We start from the raw sequence: 24,677 nt of genomic DNA on the forward strand, positions 1-24,677 counted from the left end.
CTGGGAAAAAATAAAGGCGTATTATTAAAAATAAGCCTTAAAATCGAAAATAAACAAGTGCCTAGCAGTGTGTGGCATGTGGTGCTCGCTGCCTCGCAGACTGGGTGCCTGCAGGCGCCCTGACCCTTGGCCAAAAGCAGTTACTTGCTGAGCCCTCTCACAAACCAACCAGGTAGATCAGGGCAGGAGGGCGAGTGGCATCCCTTGCGTGCGATTTTATGTGTAAAAACCTACCACAAAGCCCTGTGTTGGCCGCTTCCCTCAAGTGATGGACCTCCAGACCCATCATCCCCCAAATCTTAGGAACTACACCAAATTGGGTGGGAGTGTTGATCTGCTGGAGGGCAGAAGGCCTCTGCAGAGGGATCTGGACAGGCTGGATCGATGGGCTGAGGTCAACTGTATGAGGTTTAATAAGGCCAAGTGCCGGGTCCTGCACTTGGGTCACAACAACCCCATGCAACGCTACAGGCTTGGGGAGGAGTGGCTGGAGAGCTGCCCGGCGGAAAGGGACCTGGGGGTGCTGGTTGACAGCCGGCTGAATATGAGCCAGCAGTGTGCCCAGGTGGCCAAGAAGGCCAACAGCGTCCTGGCCTGTATCAGCAATAGTGTGGCCAGCAGGAGTAGGGAAGTGATTGTGCCCCTGTACTCGGCACTGGTGAGGCCGCACCTTGAATCCTGTGTTCAGTTTTGGGCCTCTCACTACAAGAAGGACGCTGAGGTGCTGGAGCGTGTCCAGAGGAGGGCAACGAAGCTGGTGAGGGGTCTGGAGCACAAGTCTTATGAGGAGCAGCTGAGGGAACTGGGGTTGTTCAGTCTGGAGAAGAGGAGGCTGAGGGGAGACCTTATCGCTCTCTACAACTACCTGAAAAGGGGTTGTGGCGACGAGGGTGTTGGTCTCTTCTCCCAAATAACTAGTGACAGAACAAGAGGAAATGGCCTCAAGTTGCGCCAGGAGAGGTTTAGATTGGATATTAGGAAAAATTTCTTCACAGAGAGCGTGGTCAAGCATTGACACAGGCTGCCCAGGGAGGTGGTGGAGTCACCATCTCTGGAAGTGTTCAAAAAATGTGTGGATGTGGCGCTTCGGGCCATGGTTTAGTGGGCATGGGGGTGTTGGGTTGGTGGTTGGACTTGATGATCTTAGAGGTCTTTTCCAACCTTAATGATTCTGTGATTCTGTGTGTGATTCTGATTTATAGCATCTGTTTTGTTCAAAGCACACTTAAATTAAGTCTGGTGTCAGTGTACTTGGTCTTTCTGGGCATCAAAAGTCAGGGATCTCAAATTCCATGTCCAGTAGTTGACTTCCAGGGAAAAGTTTGTTTTAAGTGCCCAGTGCCCTTAGGCATTCCTTGCCCAAAGTAGAGGTAGAATTTACTTCTCCAGGGTTGCTTACAGCTTTTGGATTCACAAGTCCATGATCTCTTGCAGCTCCCTGATTTTTTTCCTTCCATTTTTTCAGCAAATTCAGCGGGAACCTTAAATTAATCTTTTTTGACGTGCACCCCTGCTTTGTTTTTGGTTTTTGGGGTTTTTTTTCCCCCCAGGGCAGCTGTGGTCTTGCTTTAAAAATAACGGGGTATCATTTAGTTGATCTGTACCAAAATGCATAATGAGGAGCCTGAGTTCAGACTGTACAGGAAGCAATAATTTTGAGTTTTCATATCTCTCTTTACCATATGAAGATTTCTAGAACGACCTCATGTAGCAAGCAGCAAACACAAAGAAGACTCCTTCCATACCATGCTTATTTTGTCCATATGTTAACCCCTGAGTTATGAGCATTTTTCATGCCGCGTATAAAATCTTCCTCCTTTTTCTCTTTTTATCTTATTTATCTGGACGTACCTTGTAGAAAACAATATTTTCACTGCAAAATCTGTACCTGCTTTTACATAGTGTTGTTATTCTGTGATGTGTTGTAGTAAGATATGGTGATGATAAGCCATCGCTGCCAGATCATGTGGCAGCACTTTGTGGACTGGGGCACCAGGAACTGTATGCTACCATCCTGCATTTTAGTCATGGATCTGCAAGACGTTTTGCACAGTTTTGGAATCATGACCTCTGTATGTGCCCCATGCCCTACTTGTGCAATGAAATAATGTCACTTTCCTCTGAGATGCATGATATAACCACACTCAGGAACATTTACTTTATATCAAATTCAAGATATAGGTAGAAAAAGCAATGAGTGGAGTTCTCTGATGTTTCATGAACAGGATGAAATCTTACTCTGTAACAGACTCTTGTTCTGTGGACCAAATGAGATTCATGCATCCTGAGTTGTCTCGTGTTAAGGGAACAATTACATGCGTATATACTTACTTAAGTTGATGAAAGAATAAAACACAGACCTAACAATCCCCTTTTTAAATAGCAGTTAGTTTTTCACTTATCCACACACAGTTTTCTTCCAGAAGACCTATGTTCCTGGTAGCCACCAGGTGTCTGCACTGCAATGTGCCTGGACCCACCAGTTGCATCTCAGGGATGGAACTTTTCTCTTTTCTCTGCGATGAAGTTAAAGCTAAATTAGCATTGCTCTGTAGGTATGGTACGCTCACTTCTCATCAGGCATTAGGAAAAGTGAGACTGTGGCACTGCTTGATATGAAGAAGACATGAGATGGAGGATCATCAACATGTTGATGACTCACTGTGATGCTCAGTAAATCCTGAAGGCAAAGCATAAACTCTTAATAATCCTAAATCTCATTACATGGACAGTGACAGGAAGTGTAAAAGACTGAAAGCTTGATATAGATACATTTTTTTAATAGAAGTTTTATTCTGCAAGATTCAAGAGAGGAAAAGCAAAAAGTAGAAGTTAGGGAAGGCCTTGAATTACATATATTAAATACTGGGAGGTGGGCAGGGTGGATGATGTACAAGATAACAAGCAGCATGGCTGGCCTTAGTAGCTTGCTTTTGAACTGACCCGTAGGAGTGTGTATGGTGTAAATATGAAGTAGGTGACAGAGAGGAGCTGTAATCAATGTTGGAAGCCCTGAAGCAGATTTTGATGTAGCTATAAGAGAAAATCATAGATCTTTTTTTATTATCAAATCCATGAGGTGGAGTATGAATACATCGCTTACTGCCTTCTGCCTCTCAGGTTAGGGAGACTGGCATGCCAGGTGATGTGCAGCTAACGGCCTGGGGGTAGGAAAGGCTGGTGGAGTAGTTGCAGGGATGTGTGAGTAGCCCGGATGAACTGACCCAGGGATCTCCCTGGTGCCCAGTCAGAGCAATTAGCAGAGGTGCAGGAGGTATTTTGTACAACTCTTTATTTCTGTCTTTCATGTTGACTGGCTGACATCAGCGTGCCTAAAAATTGCTCTAAACATTGAAGTCCTGCAGATCCCAGTGAGCAGTCCAAACTGCTGATGCTTCAGATCAACCTAACCACTTAGGGCACCCCTGTCTGGGAAGTCCTTTAGGTTTCTAACTTTAGTTTCCCATAGGGATACATGAAGTGTTTTTGTTCTGAGACGAACACCCACCGCCCATCCTCAGCTCTACTGAGATGCACTTTCAGACAAACATTTGGGGAGAAGCTGCTCCTTTCCTTTGGTGTAGAGAGCACCAGCTTCCCAGCAGATGAGCCCTCTCCTGCAGTAGACGGGTACAGGACCATTCCCTGGAGCTTCAGAGTACCTAATTGTTGTGGGAAAAAGAGTCTCGAATTTGGAGGAGTTTTTACTTTGTTTAATTTATTACCAGTTAGCACCAAGTTATGATCACTGATTCGGCTATCCAAAAAAACCATAAACAATCAAACACTTAAGTAAACACATTTCCTCCCCCTTCTGCAGACTCACTCCCTTATGTGCTCAGTGGGTTTATGTTTAGGCCATCCCAGTGCATTTGGTAAGGTGACAATGCAGCAGGCACTTGTCGGGTGTGTAACAGTTTCTTCCTGCTGCTTTTTGCTTCCTAATGATTTTCCACTGCTCTAGCCTGGGTCACTGGTGGGCTGCAGTCCCTCAGGGGTGTCCCTGCCCTGGTGTTGGTTGCCCATGACCATAAGCCCTTGGGAGCGCAACCCTTTGGCATGGAGCATCTCTATCCAAGAGCAAATCTTCAGCCACACATTTCCTCAGCTGTCTCTCCCTTCGCCTGTTTCTTCACCTGTATCTTCTTCTTTTGTGGCTGTGCCTCTGCCTTAACTCTGCTGGAGCAGGGGCTCCACACACTCCCCTGACTGGCTGGTGTTCTGGCACAAAATGCCTCATTTACAGCGGTTTCAGAGCTGGTCAGAGCACCTGCGAGTGGCCCAGTGCAGGCCAGAGCCTCCTCCCAGGCAGGGCACCTGCAGCCCTTGGCTGCTCAAACCCTGCCCCGTTGTGCTGCCTGCTTCTGAGGTGAGATGGCTTTCCACTCCCTGTGCTGCTGAAAGGATGGGGAACTCAAGGGTTTTGTCTTCTGGAAGTTCATGTTATACGTGAAATGATTAAATACAGAAGGAACTACTAATTTCAGTGGACTAGATCTCACCAGGGAAGTCTTCACTTGCATGTCTCTTCACTGGGAGCAGAAGGAGCTTTGGTGCTCACAGGGGAATGGTCCTTCTGCTCTGCCTTGGTATGTAAGTTGTGTCTTGCTTAATGCAGTCTGGTGCACTGGTCCCAATTCAGACCCTGGACTGGCCTACTGTTCTGTCTGTGGTTTCACATAAAGATGCTGTTACTAGTTGTGCCTTTTTCCCCAGCTCATTGCAATCCACAGCTCTGGAGGTTCTCCTCCTTTGGCTGTGTGCATTTATCTGTTGTGTCCATTGTGCCTGAGATGCTCCCTGTGTTGCTGTGGCCTGTGTCGCTGTGGCCTGGCTCCCTGTCGCTGAGCCACTGATTTGACCCGCCAATGTCCACTGCCGTAATTCCATCCATTCCCAGTCGCACCGACAGGCGTTGGGGTGCTGAGCAGCAGTTCGGGATTCACATTCCAAAAATGCATCTTCCTGTCAGTCGTAAAAATTTTGCTCCTAGCAAAAGGCAAGTCCACAGAGAAGAGCCGGACTCTCTCTTGCAGATTATCCCCTGACTAAGCCTTTGTACGTGGGTTTTTCCATCCTTTCCCCAGGAACTGTATCTTGCTGTTGCAGACACGGAGATGTTGCTCTCTAGGGCAGGGAATTTCTGAGTGGAGGCAGTAGTTGGCAAAAGCTGGAGCAAACAAACCTAGAGGGAAAGACACCTCTTCCTCACTGCACTATCCTGCAAACAGTCTGATTCCTGTTTGTTTATAAGGTTATTAATATTTCCATAGATTTCTAGCTATATAGATATGTATGTAGTTACATATGGGTATATAAAATATATTAATAACTTATCTATAGCAAAATGTATTTTTATGTATAAAAAATCTAGTATTTGTATAACGCTTCTTGATTTATATGGTCACAGTTTGGTAGGTGCTGGCTATGGAGGATTGCTCAGGCTCTGAAGAGCTGCCATGAAAGAGAGAGATGCCAGAGAAAGACTAGCAGAGCGTGGTGTAAGCTTGTATGGCTTCTCCACTGCAGAGTGAATCTCCTGTGAGAAAAATTATTACCTTGGGGCCTGGCCTAGGAATAATCCAATAGAGAGCAGTCACTCATTTTGAGACCTTGTCTTTGGTGAGAATCTCATATATTTCCTCACTTGCACCTCACCTGCGTGAGGCTCTAAGGGACTGAACCCACCTTGAAAGCCTCTGGTGGGTTTTAAACGCCTGCTGTGTCACTTACCCTCTGTCAGAGTTCTGGAAAATATTAGAGAATGTCAGTGTATTCAGGATCCTCAACACACAGCTGGGAAAGAGGGCATTTTCCTTTCTTTTTTTCCTGAAACCTTTACTGAGACACCTAAATGACGATCACAGTCAGCCTAGGCTGCATGGGCAAGCACGCTTACCACCTGGGTTGCCATCTAGAGGTGCCCAGCTCTCCCCACAGACTGGGACCATAGCAGTATCTGTACCACTGAGCCTAACCCAAAACTAGCAATGTTTGTGTTGATATAGCTAATTATGAAGAATAAAAAGGAACAGACTCCCAGAGACAGTGATAAGAGGGCAAGCTGCCATCAAGGTCTACATGGGTCTGAGCTGCCAGTGGCATCGGGATGGTGTGTTCTTCCTACTATTGAGTATAGCAGGAAGGGAGCTGTGCATCCATAAAGGATTTGGTGGCTGGAGGGGATATCCAGGAGAACAGGAAGGAAGAACCAGTTTCTGTAAGGTGGGTGTACGGACAGTAGAAGAGGAGAAGGAACGAGGCTTCGCAGAATCACTGGCGGTAGAGAAGGGAGAGAAAAGGACGGAGCAGATGGGAGGAGCAGATGGATCCCGGTTGGGAAGCGACTTGCTGTGTGCCACTGAAATCAAAGGCGCTGATGGCAGGGGGAGGCACGAGGAGAGGGTCGCAAAATTTAGTTCTTGCTGTAGGAGGGACAGACAAAAGTGGACAGGCGCTTTCTTTGTGGCATCGTACGCAGATGGTGTGCAGGGGCTATAGCTGGGCAGGGAGCAGCGGCTGTGTAGGGGCGGGAGGGGACAACACGAGGGCCAAGAGCTGGTTCCTTGGCCTATGTCACCGATAAAATTACAGTAACTGGAACTGTATGGTCATGGTCTTGATCTCTGAGAAGATGTGGGAGGAGAATGGTGTATTCCATACTGGAAAAACATGTCCTGTTTTGGAGCTGCAGGTTGATTTAGATTTCATGTAGGTTCAGCTTTTTGGCAGTGGTTGCCAAACGCTGGTTACCATGAAAGCATTGTCAAAGCTCTTGTGCATTTGAAGGGGGACAAAGTGTTTTCTTCTGGCAAAATGTACCATTTATCATGTAATTCTACTCTCTGCTGGCAGATGGTGCTGCGATATATCTAGGAACAGGGAACCAGCGTTTTCAACTCAGAGGGCATGAGAGCAAGCAGCATCTACTTTGTACTTTCCTTCTGGTTTCTTCCTACATTTGTTTTACTCTGAAAAGAAATTTTTCTCCTCTTTGTTGTTCTGTTTCCAATTCCAACTATCTAAGCAGGTCGGCCAGTTTTATTTTTGGCTCTTTAGATTAGCACAGAGCTGGCAGACAGAACGCAACTCCAAACCCAGATCTTTCCCATGGAAGAAAAGCTATTCATGGCATTATTCCCCTCAGTGTAGGATTGTCTTGTGTTTACAGAACCTGCCTTTTGGGCCCATGCTGGTCTACAGCCTCCTTTTAATAGTAGTCTGGAGTTTCTGTCAGTAGATACACCAGACACACAAACTAAACAACTTTCAGGTCACTTGTGCCCCAATTTTTAGTGTTTCTTTTTATCTTGCTTGCTTGATACTGTGGCCCATTGCTGATTTTTTTTTCGTGCAACATACAGTGTGATCAAAGGTTTCTTTCAATGGTTTCTTTCTGGGAAACCATGAAAAACAACCCCAAGCCTTTTTCTTTTGAAAAAAAGGAATAGTTGGAGGAATTAGTGAAGGGTGGGATCAGCCTATTTAATCTCTAAATCTAAAGGTCTGAAAAACTGCTGAAAAATCAGTGATAGACCTCATCTGCTTTCTAGAACTGCTGTCTAGGTGGTGCTTAAAGTCTTCACATGTGTCCTTGCTTTGCTTGAAGGGTTCCTAGAGCCCTGCACCCGTATTCTTGGAGAGCGGCTGAAAATGCTAGTGCTGAAGACCAGAAGCACCAGAAAAAAACCAAAAAAGACCTTGTTCTGGCAGCCAGCACACTTGGAGCCGAACAAGGATTTCTGTCACTGGTCTCACATTTCTCCAGTGAGTGTAATGTAAAAGCCCTACACGCTCCAGGGAGCTGGACGTGTGACCCCCGTTTTGTACTGCCCAGCTGAGCATTAGGCTTCCTACCCTGGGCTCACTGTTGGGCTCTGTGTAAGAAGAGAGAGAGCCCCTGCCCCCACGACCTTTACCATCCCTGCCAGAATGCAACATCTCTGAAATGATCTGGGTTAAGAAAAATGTCCAAAAGCGGTATTTTTGTTGTTTTTCTGCTTTGCCCTGGATCTTTTTAGTGACCCAGTTTTCAGCACAAACCCACAAAGCTGTTGCAAAGACACAGGAGAGGGCTGCAGGACATGTGAGCAGAAGTGCTCGCAGGAAGAGTACCTTAGAAACCTCTTTAGCTGGCTTCACTGTCGAGAAGAACATGCCCATGGACCCATGGCCCATGTTGAGGAGGAGCCTGGATGCAAGCCTGCCAACTCTCAGGACAGGGATTGTGCCAGCAGCTCTCGTGCAAAAAGACGTGAGCACCACTGCTCCTCTCACGTTCTTCCCTTTTAATAAGAAACCAGTCCATTAGGGACCTGTTCTGAAATGATGGCCAGGTGGATGGGTCCTCTTAGGATGTAGGTGCCTAACACTTCCTGTGGATGCCTCACACTCAAGAAGAGACAGTGGCTAACTTTGGCAGACAGCATCATCCTCCATAAGTCTCCAGAGGCACTTTTCTCTCTCCTCCAACATTTCAAGAAACATCTGCATTTACATCAAAAGGACCAAGGAGAAGCCTCTGATATTTAAGCACATCTGGGCCTCAGGTAATAGTTTTCAAACTCAACACTTTGTAAATAACATCAGTAATGTTAGTCCAATCCTGCATGACCGAGTTCTTCAGATACATTTAACTTGCTGATGGCAGTTCCACTAATTGAGGAGGCTCAGTGCAAGTCCCAGTGCCAGTGTCCAATCTCAGCTGTGATTTGAAGTGCCCATGTCCATTGACTTGAGCTCTCAGATCTGTTGAGAGCAAAGCTTAGACATGCCAGGTGCTCTATAGAGTGAACGTCTGTGCCCATATACTGATGCACTGATGTCGGGGAGGTTGGATGCAGGTGCAAGAAGTTAATCTCTTGGAAAATTCATTGCAGGGTAGGGCTTGAAACCCGAGCCACAATCAATCTATTTTTTCCTGTCAGAGATGTGCAAAAACTGGTCAGAATAATCTTCAGAAGCAATCAAAGCAGTAAATCAAATTTGTCAATTTACAGGGCAGTGGCCAGGGTACACTATCCATTTCCAAAAGTGACAGAACAATATGTTTCTGGACCTTAAAGAGGTCTGTATTTCCATGCAATTTAGCAGAAATATATTTCACATTCTAATCTGATTTCCTAGGCTAGAGAAAAAGTGACTAAATGAGCTGATAATACTACCTGGCAGCTGTCAAATGACTTTTTGCCATCTAGAGAGAAAATGGAAGAACATAGGTTCTGAAGTCCTGCTCCTTAAGTCAGAGGATGAAAGAAATAGAAGGGGTTTAAGTTGGAAATGAGATCATGCATTATGCCCTTTGGACAGCATGTAATCTGGCTAATGGCATCAAGGAGCTATATAAATAACTTCATTAAAATGAACTTGTTTCAAATGAGCTAAATAAATCAGACGCATTTGTCAAAGAGCTGGGATGAAATAATCATGTTAATTTAAAGCTGCTCGCTGGGGGCACGACTCCTGAATTTGTTCCACCAGTGGAACTGCCATCAGTAGCTTCAGTCACCAGTGTGAGCCCTGAGCCCAACATGAAAATGCAGACTGGGCTTCCACATCCGCCTTTTCAGGAGCCTCTCTCTTGTGTCTGTAGCAGAGTCTCCAGAATCCCACAGCTGAAAGTGTGATCCAGCACACTTAAAGGATGGTTCAAGACCCAGCAGATCTAAATCCTTTGCTGGTAGTTGTGAGCTGTTCAGCCCTTTACTCTGCACTCTGCTGTCTGCTCTCTGCCTCCAAGTTAAAGGTGAAATGAGTCTTCTGGAAAACTAATTGCTTTTGGTACCTATCCCTGCCTTGGTGGGAGGAACTACATGATGCAACAGGTCTTTTCCCCCCACTTCAGTGCTTTGTGTCTTTATTTTCCATTTTTTCGTTAAGCCCTTTGCTTTAGCAGTTTCTGCGGAAGTCAGAAAGATAAATTCAGTTCTTCAGGCTACAGATGGCTTGCTCCTCCATGGTCCCAACAACTCGTACCTTTCTAGGAATGAATAATGACCTGCTGTAAGCCCAGTCCACTGTAGCGGAGTCAGTCAAGCTGTGCAGATTTAGACCAGCTAAGGATGTGACTCTGTAGAGGGTGAATGAGTAGGAAGATTGTCCCATCCAGATGCAGGTTATCTGTCTGTCTGTCTTTTCTGGATTACTGCAAATTGCAGTTCCAAATTGCTTGTATTGTGCTCCGGTGGAGCAGGAACTGCCCATATACCATCATCATGCATTGTACATCCCACCCTTACCACATAACCAGGTTTCCTCTTTGTTGCATTTTGGATACTTTTCTTCTACATAGCGGGAGGAAAGGATGAGGACGTGGATCTCGCAGAAAATGAGTTTACAATCAGCATTTACAGGCAGCCACATTTCAAACACAGGAGTGAGAAACTGATTCTTCACATTTGTATCTGCCAAGATCAGAGTTGGGGGTATGGCACGTTAAGCTTTTACGCAACGAATCTGCCCTGAACTGTCTGTAGCTGACAGCTACGGATTTAGCAAATGAGAAACTGGACCGTGAATTCAACTTTCTGCAATAAAAAGCCTTTCAGCTCTTTAATACATCGTGGTCCTGCTCTTTTGTTGTGCTCCAGCAATGATCCCCCAGCTCAGGTAAAGGCTTATGCAAATGACTTGCGGCTGCAAGAGAAATTCCTTGTTCCCGGGGCGCCGGTTTATGCAGCGTGGTTGCTGATAGCAACCTCTGGGCTACTCTTGCCCTGTGAGATGAAAACCACTTTAGGGATCTGTTCACCAGCAGGATGGTGGATACGCCAACCTCAGTCCCTCCTACTATCTTGATCAGCTAGGTGACATACTGCCCGAGGACTGTCCTAATTATGGGTTATCCTCTAGTTCCCAGCCCGGTCTCTATCTGTAGATGGGTACGTAGTTGTGCTTCCCTGTGGAGCACCCAGACCCATAGGGTTTGTTTTGTTGTTTTTTAAGCTAAATGATGTATGTTTTTAGCAATGTGTGAACTTGTGGTTATGGTGAAAGGTGTGCAATCACCACCTGCTTCTCAGTGGAGTAAGTGCTGGGTGGAAGCTAAAATGCCTTCCCAGGGTCTGGGGTACAGGGGAGCGTGGCAAAGAGATCCCCAGCTGAGATCTGCAGGACTCAGCTCACAACCAGCTGAAAAAGGGATCGAACTAATAAATCCCAGACTTTAATCAAGATTTTTCCATTGGATGAGATTCCCTTTCCCTCCCCAAATCCGAGTCAGAGGGCAGCTTTCTCCTCTGGTAGGCATTAACTGCCATGTCATCTCACCTGGGGCTGACACAGCTGCAGCATTCATGCAAGTCACATTGATATCAAATAGCAACCGTATGTGTGGGGCCAGAGGTTATACTGCTGCGGTATATCGGATGTGATGCAGAATGATGTGCTAATCCAATAGTAAATGTCAGCATGCTGTCTGCCCTGGAAATTGAATCACATCCAAGCGGAAAACTTGGCTTCAAGTATGAAAATGAATTATGAGTTTCTTCATTAAGATAATTTTGATAGTGGCAGTTTCCCTCTATAGAACTGAAGTGGAAAGGAGTGATCCTCTTAGGGATTTGAATGCGTCTGGAAGATCTTTTCATTATGTGCTTTTTTTTTTCATGCCAGGTAGGTCATGTCATCCTGATTTACACTGCTGTAAATTGGGATTTATCCCACCTGGCTGACTCTTGACAGAATCTGTCCAGTATTTTTTAACAGATTTTCATTTTAAACAGAATCACAGAATCACTAAGGTTGGAAAGGACCTTCAAGATCATCAAGTCCAACCACCAACCCAACACCCCCATGCCCACTAAACCATGGCCCGAAGCGCCACATCCACATGTTTTTTGAACACTTCCAGAGATGGTGACTCCACCACCTCCCTGGGCAGCCTGTGCCAATGCTTGACCACGCTCTCTGTGAAGAAATTTTTCCTAATATCCAATCTAAACCTCTCCTGGCGCAACTTGAGGCCATTTCCTCTCATCCTATCAATGGTTACTTGGGAGAAGAGACCAACACCCTCGTCGCCACAACCCCCTTTCAGGTAGTTGTAGAGAGCGATAAGGTCTCCCCTCAGCCTCCTCTTCTCCAGACTAAACAACCCCAGGTCCCTCAGACGCTCCTCATAAGACTTGTGCTCCAGACCCCTCACCAGCTTCCTTGCCCTTCTCTGGACACGCTCCAGCACCTCAATGTCCTTCTTGTAGTGAGAGGCCCAAAACTGAACACAGGATTCGAGGTGCGGCCTCACCAGTGCCGAGTACAGGGGCACGATCACTTCCCTACTCCTGCTGGCCACACTGATGGAGTCAGCCCGTAAGACCACTCTTACTAGTGAAGTGAGCAAGATTTACATTTCAGATATCAGACTCATTCCTTCAACTCATTTGTAAAAGCTTTCTAACCATCTTGAGTCAACCAGAATGAAAATAAAGCACAACGTATCACACTCGCGAACATATGGCTGGTTTCCTGTATTGTAGCAGTGACTGCTGTACTGCAGCGTGCACCCTGGTTCCCGTTATCATTTCTCTTTTCATCTGTTCGCTTGTTTTTGAGATGAATTTGTTCTCAAATTAAATCAGCACAAATATTTAACTATGGTGTGTGGTTGCTGGCAGGGCACCTTTCAGTGCAACTTGTTATCTAGAAGGAGCAGGACACAGGAGAAGGAGATGCGAGTGATAGCAGAGGTCACTCGGTGACAGTAAGAAATTTGGAAGGGACATTTCAGCTAGAAGCAGAATCTGTATTTCCATCTCCCTCTCTCACTGAATCCAAAATGTTTCTGAAACTCAGAAACATAGCCTTTTCAAACATTGGTAACAAGGCAAGGCTACTGGCAGAATGAGGCATTACTTCATTAAAAAAACAGTTTTGGCCGTCAATCTAACAAACAGTGAAAGGATTCCTGACCTGCCTCTAACAGGTGATTCTGAGTTATTTGTGCAGGAAATTCTTTTTTTCTCTGCAGCTGATGAGGCATGTCACTGGTGATCAGAAAAATCTATGTTCAGGGGGAAACAGGCATCTCTGCTTACAAGACTGACAAGAATCACTTTTTTTTCCCCTCAAATGAACAATATGCTGGAACACACATGCTGGGAGCCAATGCTATACAATTTTTGTAATTGATTTTTGTGTACTTAGGGCCTTTTTCAGAATGGCTGAAATCCAGGGAGTCATAGAATTTAAAGAGCCTGAATTTGAGGTCCTTGCATAAGTATCGCAGATCCCTTTTAGACTTTTTTTTGTAAATCCCCTGCTGAGAAATATTGTCAGCTATGGCAAATATAAGTGTTTGCCATATATAATATCAGAAATATTGACAGCTATGGCAAATAGAAGTATTTGCCATATATAATATCAGAAATATTGACAGCTATGGCAAACAGGCTTATGATTAGGAAGCCTAGCAACTCCTAATTCTTTTGGGAAAAATTCAGTTCTGGTTACCTGTATGGAAAAAATACTGATAAATACCCAAACCAAATGCAAGGTTGAAAGAATGCCAGTTGTAACATAAACCCTTTCAGGTATTTCGTAGCACCTCAACCTTCTTGAAAAGGTGGCTTTTAATAATTCACGTATCCCTGTAGTATCTATTAGACATCACACATAGTTGTGAAGAGTAAATTGGAAAATATGGAAACAAAGCCCAGAGAAGTGTATTTCAATGGACAGTAAATATTGAAGTTTTTCATTCAATAAAAGAACAAATAAATACTGTTGATATATATGCAGTGATGTGGCTGAAATCAGTGATTTGATTGTTGTTTGGGGTTGTTGTTTTTTTTTTTTATTTGCTTTTTTGCTTTTCTGTGCTGTGCCTTTAATGTCAGAGCTGTTTGCTGCCTGCTGCGGCAGCAGCTGTGAGTCAGGCTAGTTAGTCCTTCAGGTCTGATGCAGTATGCTGCACACTGAGTCCTGGCTTTTTCCTCTGTCTTTCCCTTTCTAATGATGATTTGACCACAGAAGCGCTTCTAATTGACATTAGAGAGGGTCCAGCCTTTTACATCCCGTTCTTCCAGGCTGATGGAATTGCCTTAGCTCTAAGACACTGTTCATTGACAGCAAGTAAGTCAGACTCCAGCATTAAAAAGTAGGTTTCAGATGCAGATTTCCAACGTGCTTCAAACTCGGCTCTGAATATTTCCTAAACTTGAAGCTGCTCATTTCTGAAGTCAAGGCTGAGAGGTAGCAAAGGCCACTTGTAGAGATGATATCTACATGCAGCCTTTCCCCAGGTTTGGTGGCATTCAGATGGAGGGACTTGGATGTGGACCCATGTCAAAATTCAGTGGGATGTTTGCCCTGAGTACCGTGTGAAATTGTGTGAAGTCTTTCTCACTCTGTGACCTTCATGGAGTCTACCAGTCAAGTTTTTTCTATGCAGCTATTTTTTAACTTCACAGTGTGTAATAGCTCCATTATGTGCGTGATGAGCTGGGGGAGATGTGAATATAGCACTGAAGAAGTGACAAAAGCATGATGTATTTTCCCAGAAATTATTTCTATGCAACTTCATTACATTGGTTAGTCTCAAAAAATTGTAAAGAGAATTAACTTCTTAGCAAATTACCAAAAATATCTATTTTGTGCTTTAGCAATAGGAAAAAGGCGAGTCAAGTTCATCACAAGGAGAAAAAAAACCTGAAAAAATATTTCACGCACTGGCAGCCCAGCAGCATATTTGAGGCAGACAGTTTTTTTTAAAAATATCTCTGTTTTCTGTGTGCTTATTGCAGGTAATCATTACCTTTTGATTTGAACAGCTCTGTGCAAATTCATTTCGTCCTTATCTGTATATAGGAAATCCACAACTACTGTAAATATATGGAAGGAGCGTGGTGTAGTGGTAGGGTCACACACCCAGCTGGGAGCCAGGAGTTCTATCTCCTCACTTAGCTTCTGTGTTGCTGCTTAACCTTGCATGAAGTACTTATGCCTTTTCCTTGTCAACTATTAGAACGACTGAATTTTCAGTTCACTCTTTTTCCAAAACTGAGACTTTTCTCTAAAAAAGTTGTTGATAAAACCATTATTGGTAACAATATTTGGATTTGATCACATTAAAGAAAATATTTTAAGCTCTATTTTCAGTAAGAAAACCCTAAATAAAAATGTAATTTTAAAATAGATATAGTATTATTTTCCTTTCTTTAAGAAGGAAAAGTCTGAGCTGTCCTTTTAAAATACATTAGCCTCTGGGGCATCATCTGTAACACAGCTGTTCTCATGGTGTGACATATCCCAGTTTAGGCTCCTATACAGGTTTTCACAGTTTCGTAACATAGTTATAGCTCACTTTAGCTCCACTCAAAGATGCAAGACGAATTTTAAATGCCAGTTCAAGCACTGTCATATTCTAGTTTCAGCACCTCTTTCCCTCTCTCTCATCATTGTGAGCTTGGCAGGTTTTCCATTTTTGCGATAAGGAGAACGTTATTTGCTGTCTCAAAAGGCCACGAAGCTTGATTAACATTGATGCAATATCCCCAAACGACATAGTTAGCAAACATTTGTATTAATTTATTTCTTGAATTTGAAATTGCCTCTTTAGTTTTGCCTTCTAACATGACCACTTAGATAGCTATTGCCAGTTTGAGATAATATTTGGGGCCAAATGACATGTGGGTCACTGTGTGGAGGTTGTGTGTCTGCTCGACCATCCGCCCATCACAATCTGGGAACCACAATCCTCATTAGAGTGCAGGAGGCTGGAGTAGAGCTCCTTTACCTCTGGCTGTCTTCGCCTCCAAGTTTCAAAAGTAAAATTTCCCTGTAGCAGAGACAGGACAAAAACGATAGATGAAGGAGTAGGTGCGTGACAGCACCAGGCTTGAATCCTGACCATGGGTGGTGACCCGGACCTCAGCCTTACTCCCGAATACCCCGGACACCACGGCTGTTGGCTCCCTGGTGTGAATCTTAGTTTCTCCCATGAGATATTTTACACTTTGTCTAATCAATTAAATAATCCTTGGGTCAATCAGAGATTTCTCTTCCATGGAAGTAGCTGGTTTCAAGATGGTTTGGACTCAGAGGTACGTTCCCCCAGCCCAAGTGAATACATTTAATACAAGGTTCTTGGCTATTCTGATGTTGTTGTTTTTTCCTCTACCTTTTCACAAACGAGCTTGCTCCATGGTGCAGAAAGCAAGTTGACAATAGACCCCAAATGTCACAGGATGGAAAAAATATTTCCTGACCATCTGTGTTCGGGTTACTGCACTGACAAAGAAATAAATAATGGGATAAATTGTTTATAGAGCTATTAGGACAATGATGGGATTTTTCTTGTGATAAGCATGAAATCTGATTATTATTACTTACAGCTATCTGAGGGCTAATGCTTCTCATAGGAGCTGAAAGTCTGGATCAGTATCGACATCCGTGTGGCTCAGCATCCTGCCCCTGGCGTGTCTGCACAGCTGCATCCGAAATCTGAGACATGCAGATGGGGAAGAAACCACCTCCGGCTATGACCTCACCAACACTGACCTCGCCTGCGTTTTGACCTGCTATGAATGAATATCCTCGGTATCTGTGTAGCTGCTGAATCTCTTCCCTAAACATCAATGCTTGCATACCAATTTGAGTTCTTCTCTTTATTTCCAGAGGCTCTGCACGTCAATGATTAAGGATGAAATATTATCTATTATTGTTACAACTGCTTCCATAGATCCAGAGTGTCAAAGCCAAGACCAGAACCCCCTGGTGTGACCCACCACACAAAGAAAGAATAAAAAGATGTTTTTGCTCCAAACAATCTGTTTATCAGAGAAGAGATGGCAGGCAGATTCCAGTCGACAGAGTGAGGAATGCTACGGAATGGGGGGTTTGGTCGGCAGGATCGGCAGCAATTGCAGCCTCCCAGGTGCCTTTTTGTGGCCAGTTTGTTTGGAGGCACCACTCCTGTACGTGCTAGGACCCGAGGGACTGCTGAGGGGGGCAATAGTTGTCTGCATTACTCATAGAATCAAATAGGGGTTTTTTGTGGACCTAATTTTTGTTTTATTTGTCATTTTGAACCAAACCATGTTGTTAAAAAGCAAGATTTGACCTTTGCTCTCACTTTATTAGCATCGACAGTTCCAGCCTGTTGTTTATGACCATTAGCTGAAAATCATATTTGTTGAGCCAGCTGCTGTTTGCTTTGACTCTTGTTTGATCTTTTTCTGTTCTAGTTGCAATGGAGGTTTTATCAGCTTCCCCTTTCCACAGTGCTCAGAGAGATGGGCAGGGAGGAAGAATTTCTAGACTTGTAAAGTGGATGTAGGCAAACAGCCACCATAACATACAGTATCCAGTATGCTGCAAACAACCTTTGCTGGCAGGTTTCTTGTTCTCCCCATCAAGCCTTTTGCTCCTGCAGGAGTGAATGCTGTGCTGAGTGTCATCTTCTGCTCAATGAGAGCTTATGAATTAGATTTTAAGACCTCATGTGCCTGTTGTTAGCGGTATCATTTTCCATTCACATCTACCTTCAGCAGTGCCACAAAGTCAGGTTTTAGCTACAAGGGTCTGTCGTTGCCTCTAACTCACCTCTTGCATGGCACAAACCTCTGAATTCCACACCATAATTTCTGCATGGGGTGGGAAATTCTATTTCAGCTGTAGCAGACCTTTCAGTATAATATCTGGCCATGATTTAAAGATTTCTGTCAATATACAACCCACACAACCCTACACCTGTTTTTCCATGACTCACCTTTCCTGTCACCTTTCCATGCCTTATCTTATTTTTATATGTGAAATTATTTAGCATCAGCTTCCATCTGGAGCTGATTCTCATTATGACTTTTTTCAGGGGAATGAACTACCTAGAATCCAAAATACGTTTCTTATACAGGCTATGAACAAAGCACCTGTGAAGAAAGCACCTTTTAACCTTATTTGAATAAATGGAGGAAAATGGGTATCTTTTCCCTCTTGCTGCGAGCCATGCTTTCCAGACTTGTTTAGATTAATTATGTGTCTAATTTTTTTCAACTGCAGATAGAATTGGGGGTCTTAGGTGCCTGCATTTTGGTTCCACCATTTCACAACCTCAGAAAATATCTATCCAAGCTGAGCTGACAGTCTCACCCTGTAAATATTCTGTGGAAAGGTACAAACCATTACACATACATCTTTTATAGCCATGAAGAATTGGGGACACCCAACACTACGGCTCCCATTCATTGAACGAAATGGTTATCATCTTGATTAAGGAAGTAATCTCCATGCTGAATCAGAATTAACTTGAAGAGCTGTGATTTCAGGAGCTGCAGAAAGCCAGTCCTTTTTTATTAGACTTCTGTTATTTATACGTGGAGAAATCAATCTCATCAGGAATATCCTTGCTAGAATGTAATTGCACATTTCTATTTTCGTCAGTGGATCTGAAGAGACCTGCAGGATCCCTTTTTGCTCCAAGCAGCCTGTGGTTTGACTTAGGACATGCTAAGTCAATACATTTGTCAAGTGAACAACTAGTTAACAGCTGAACAGTTCAATGTGCTGTCAATGTAGGCTTTCAGAAAAGTATTAAATACTCAAGAAAAAGAAATGGGAAACAAGCAGTCGCAAAGCCTCTTTAGTGCTTTGTCTATACCCTGCTAATTTCTGCCCTGGCAGTCTTCCAGGCACAGCTGCCTCCGTTTCCTTTACCGGTCACAGCAATCCTGACCTGACCCAGTCCTACCTGCTGGCTGCAGGACAGTGATTTGGTTTCCATTTCCAGGGCACGTACCCAGGAAGGGGTTTCTACTGAAAATACTGAGTCTTTTCTTGTGAATCTGGTGCAAAGATTGTCGTGCAAGCCGCTTTTGTGGTAATGCGTCATCTTCCTTCAACTTTCAAACTTTTAGGCATTAAAAAACGCTTTCCTAGTCAACAATACCTCTGCATGCTGATGAGAGTTAATGACTTGATGCTTCCTCTCTCCTCTCCTCTCCTCTCCTCTCCTCTCCTCTCCTCTCCTCTCCTCTCCTCTCCTCTCCTCTCCTCTCCTCTCCTCTCCTCTCCTCTCCTCTCCTCTCCTCTCCTCTCCTCTCATCTCCCAGCACTTGTTTTGGTAGCTCCTATTCTGCCTGACGCTGCAGACCATCCAGGTACAGAGAGCAGCGCTCTGTTGGCACCACTACAGAAAGAGCTAATTTCTCTTTTAGGGAGGTAATTACATATTAACTCCATCTCCAGCCTCTGGGACTGATACTTACACAAACCAGCTCTGCAGAGACAATAAGAGGCATCGTAACGACGTGGAGGTTGGGGAAACGGCTCTGCCGAATCAATGCGACGTGGCCGGGGCTTAATTTGTCTGAGCCGCGCCGTGGCTGCCGGCTGGCTCGGGCAGGGCTGCGACAGCAGCAGAGCTGGGCTCGGGGGGAGGGAGATGGGGTCAGTCCACAGCAGCGGCACAAATTTTTGTGAAAATGGCTGCATTGTCACTCTATTGCTAGGAAACAAAATAGCCTAATTCTCTGGCAAACCCTGAAGTGAACGTTCACTTACGGTTGGGGCGTTTATGTCCTATTTGGCGTATTAGCAATTTAGAAGGAAATAAAGGGAGGAAGGAGGGGGAAGGAAAGAAGAGGAAAGAAAAAGGCAGGTTTGTATTTGAACCTGATCTTTGAGTGCGAGCCATCTGGATCCTGCAAGAGCCCTGACATACCCGAAGGGACAATACTGGATAAATGGGAGAAAACTCACTTACTACTTGTGTTTAAGTTTCATGGGCATTTTAATGCCATTGGGATGTTTTACGGGGTCAAACTATTAATAAAATCTGCGTATCTAGCCTTCAGAAAATCGCAGAGAACCTGAGCTGACATGAAAAGCTCTGTGATACTTCAGCTCTGTAAAAGGAGACCTGAGATTTAAAAATCATCCCAAATAAAAGCACATGTGCTTGTTTTACTATTACATTGTTTTAACTTTTAATGAGGAATTTTCCAACTTAGTAAATGTAATTACAGTTAGAGAAGACTACATAAGAACAAGACAGGAACCGGTGAGGTTCTTCAGGGCGGTTGCGCCAGAGGGTCATTTTCAGTGCATCTCCACGAACTTCGATAGAATTGCAGCAGAGCTGGCCGCGAGGAAGCCGTAGGTTATCTATAGAGCCAGCACCCCACTGCAGACCTCATCTACAAAGGACTGAATCACCCAACTCACATCGTCAGTACTCCAATGAGTAGAGATGGGCAGAATGGCTTTTTGAACAGATACTCGCTCTACACAGATTAGCTTTCATACCAAAGAGAAACTTCATGCCTGGCGTGCAGCTATTTCAAGCCTGGTGTTCAGCTTTGTGCTTTATTCCCAGAGGAGAAAATGGCTTTTTTTATTTTGCCAAGTTGGGGAAATCTTGCACAGCCGGGAGCACCAGAATGACACAGGGAAAGGCTGGAGATGACAGTCCAGCTCTGCCTACTCCCAAACTTTGCTTGCATCGATTTTTGTGGACATCCAAAAGGAAAGATAAAAAGAAATGAGGAACTGAAGAGGGAGTTCCTCTCTAACCTTGTCTCTCTCCAAGCAAAGCTTTCACCTGCCTCTTTCTTAGCAACACGCGCTGCGTACTTTGAGTTTCACTACTTGATGGTGCTCTTCTGAATTCCTGTAGGCAGTTGTTTCAACAAGTGCCTTAAAGATATGTGATAAGTAAAATTAAAAAGGAACTGGTTACTCCTGTGCAAACTTTGCCAGAAATTTAGCATCCTACAAATTATAATCGCGAACCATCACTATGAATATTCATCTATTAAAAAAAAAGTGATGTGAACGATTTATTAGATTCTAGGCAGATTTGGAAGCAATTCTGCAGCTGGTGCAAATGGAAAGAGTGAGTTAGTTTTCATGAGGCTACAGTCATTTACATACTGCAGTAACCTCAGCATTTTCTATTTGTTCCCTGAGGCTTTTATAGGAAGGTGTTCAGTTGCATCGGGAAACCCAAAGGTATATTTCACAGGAATTAAAGATGACATTCTTAAAAATTTCTTCGTAATTACATCTGATCCGCTTATTTGTCTTGGCAAGGGTACAGGCTTTTTCAGTCCACGCGCCTGGGTTCACCGATAGGCACGCCTTGTGTAATTTCTCCTTTACAAACTAGCTGCAAAGTGGGCAATGCTGAGAGAGTGCCAAATGTACAAATTTAATGGGAAAGACAGAAAATAAACCTAGTCTGGGCTGATCTGTGATATTTTGATATCCGAGTATTAAAATGCCGTAGCAGCTGGATGGTTCAGAGTGGCTTTTTGGGGTTTTTGCTAGCTTATGGGCATTACATTAATGACTGTGACTGAAAATGCCTGTATTTGGGGTGGAAATAGTACTGGAGATGAGATTGGAAGGTAGGAGCTGGACGCCTCATTTCCATTGTAATCTAAAGGAATGGCCATGTCTTCCTCATCATGCACATCATGCATAGGCGAAAGGGGAGGGTTGCTAATATCTTTGAAGATGTAAAATGTACAAGTATCTACGTGCTTTTAAAATAACATAACCGGATTAATCTAAAAGTCATCTGATTTCAGTTATCGCTTGATATAGGTTAACAGATCCTAGGGAAAACCATATGGCATTCGCTTTTCACTGCAACTCAGCTAGAAAATTAATTTAATTTAGCTTTTCCTTAACTGGGTAAAGGGAATAAATTATATTAACTGCTCTTTTCCTTTAAAAGGTTTATTTGTCCCAGAGTTGGGTAGGGCACAAATGTTTGATTTTAACTCCTTATTTTCCAGAAAACCAGAAAAATATATGAGATCTGAATATTAAAGTGTTGGGAGCCTGGGATTTTAGTAATTTAGAATATGTTTTCTGAAGCCTTTTGAATTTCAGACAATAAAGACTGAAATAACGAGAATTTACATAATTTACTGAAGAAAAAAAGCCCTGTTTGCAACAACAATAGAAAGGAATTATTTTTTTTTACAGAAAGGGACAGTCTACATTACACTACAGTTTTTGTTATGTTTTGATGTCTACTGGACACATGCAAATTTTGCAGGTTTTAGTGAGTATTTTTAACAGGGCACACATGTATCTTGCCAGTAGATTTGAGATAAACAAGATTACAGGGAATGTGTGCCATGACTTGCTCTGGAATACTTTTTGGTATATTGCAATTTTTTTTAGCTTTTTGGTCCATTTGTCTTTTCTTTTTGGGGTACAAGTTATGGATTTTATCACTCATAACCTGATAAAAATCTCTCATTTCCTTAGGAATCCTAGGGCACGGCAGACATTTCTGCCATAATGCAGACCCCAAGTCAAGTCCACCTGTACTACCAGGAAAAAGCTGGAGAAATCAACAGTCCCAAATGCAGTGTCCTCTCAGGGAATCCCCCACGCTCTCAGAGATTCTGATGCTCTCTCCTGGATCCTTCACCATCCCTGCCTGGGTAAGACCAGCCATTGGCCCCTCTTATCTACCCAACCCAACCCATGTTTCACAAGCTTTGGAAAGCTTGCTGTGGCCTCAGTGACGACTAGAGATAACCGTGAAGAGCTGACCACGGAATATTTAAATACAAGAAAATCTGTGGTTTCCCTATGAAAGGGCTATTCCTCCCCACCAGAGAGGTCGCAGAAATCTGCTTGTTTTAGAAAACTCCCTCCTCTCATGTGAGACCCCACCTGGAGTACTGTGTTCAGCTCTGGGGTACCCAGTATAAGAAAAGACATGGACTTGTTTGAGAGGGTCCAGAGGAGGGACACAATCAGGGAGATGGAACACCTGCCCTGTGAGGACCGGCTGAGCGAGTTGGGGTTGTTCAGCCTACAGAAGAAAAAGCTCCAGGGAGACCTTATAGCAGCCTGCAGTACTTAAAGGGGTCCTACAGGAAAGATGGGGAGGCACTCTTTGTCAGGGAGTGGAGTGGTAGGGCAAGGGGTAGCAGTTTTAAACTGAAAGGGGGTAGATTTAGATTAGATATTAGGAAGAAATTCTTTATTCTGAGGGTGGTGAGGCACTGGGACAGATTGTCCAGAGAGGTGGTAGAAGCTCCCTCCCTGAGAGTGTTCAAGGCCAGGTTGGATGGGCCTTTGAGCAACCTGATGTAGTGCAAGATGTCCCTGCCCATGGTAGGGGAGGTGGAACTAGATGATTTTTAATGTCCGTTCCAACCCAAACCGTTCTATGATTCTATGATTCTCTATGTCTGTCCACACTGTATAGAGACTTCCCATCTTGAAGATCTGTAGAAGCTTGGACACCTCCAATAAGAGCACAGTCCTTTAACAGAAGGGCAAGGTTGGGCCACAACACCTGCCCACAGGCAACAGCCTGTGCTGGTGATGCTCAGGAAGGAAAGCTTCACCCAAAACAAGGGCCTGCTGAGTCTTTACCTAAGGACCAGGTCTTCTTAAAGTGGCTCCTCTTCCCTGCCTTTGCCTTTGCTGGTGTCAACCTTGCCAGTGTGACCCTGCCTTGCCTCCTTGTTGCAGCTCTCAGCCTGGTGGTCTCTGAAGCTCCTTCACTCCTAATGCATCTCCTTCATGGTGGACTGCCTCTCCCTCCTCCATCTGAGTCAGAAGTTAACCCTGAGCGTGTCTAGTGTCCTGACCCAGCCTAAAGCAACACCAGATTTTGTTCTCCATTCCCCTGGCCATGTCCTACCACAGCTGAAGAAACCCCTGCAAGGTCACAGCAGTGCCTCTGCAGTCAGGCATAGCCATTTATTTTCAAATGCTTGAAATTGTATCTGAGGCTCCTAATCTTTTGGGGGGATTTAGGGAGGCATCTTTCTGCCATTTCAACTTTCTACCCAATCTTCATTTTGTGGGCTCTTCATTTTGTAGTTTTACTACACTGGGTTATTAAATTCCCATTTACAGTCTATAGGAAGAGACTCTTAAATGCTCCTTAAATAGATGATTCAGCATAAGAGCCATTTCATTTGGTCTGACTCAAATCTGATGTTTATAACTGCGTACACTCTGAGTACACATCAAGGTTTTCTTCTGTGATTATAACAAACTTATCAAATTTGTTGGAAAGTATGTTTTATTGTTCTCAGAGAATGAAATATTGTTTTTTCTTTCTCAGTTGCCATGGGAAGGAGCTAAGAAGCAATTTTGGAGCTGACAACTTTTTGCTAGGCTGATCTGGAATACTAATTCAAAACCCTTAAAGTCACATTAAACATCTGATCAAAGTGGTTTGGGTTCCATTATCGTGGATTTCCAAATAGAAGCAGATGGTATTTTACTGTGTGAAAGCATTGAGCTTTCTTTGCTTTCAGTTTTATCTAGGGGGAATATTATTCATATGAATTCTTATGTAATTCCTAAAAAAAGAAAAAAAAACCCGAAGAAATAAAAATCTAGCTTGATTCACAGAACTCTTCCTAATGAGGTAACTTGTCTATCTCTGTATCACTCTTTATTGCACCTTCCAAAACAGAACTCGGAAGCCCCTGACTCCCCACGATTAAAACAGTAGCACATAAACAGGTTTCATGTGATTTATATCTTTTGGTCATCAATATTCCCCTTACAATAACATTTGAGCAGGAAATCATGACTGTCCTTAAGCATCGTTATGGACAGGACTTAGCTAGGAAGCAAATCCCAGTTAGCAGGATCAGACTGAAGTCCTTTCTCTTATAATTTTAATAATAACCTGAAATTATGCATAAGCTGAATTCTCCCATGAAAATGACAGTGAGGCTCCACTCAAATGT

This window comes from Phaethon aethereus (assembly GCF_964289735.1).
Source record: "Phaethon aethereus genome assembly, chromosome: 1".
Taxonomy (NCBI): Eukaryota; Metazoa; Chordata; class Aves; order Phaethontiformes; family Phaethontidae; genus Phaethon; species Phaethon aethereus.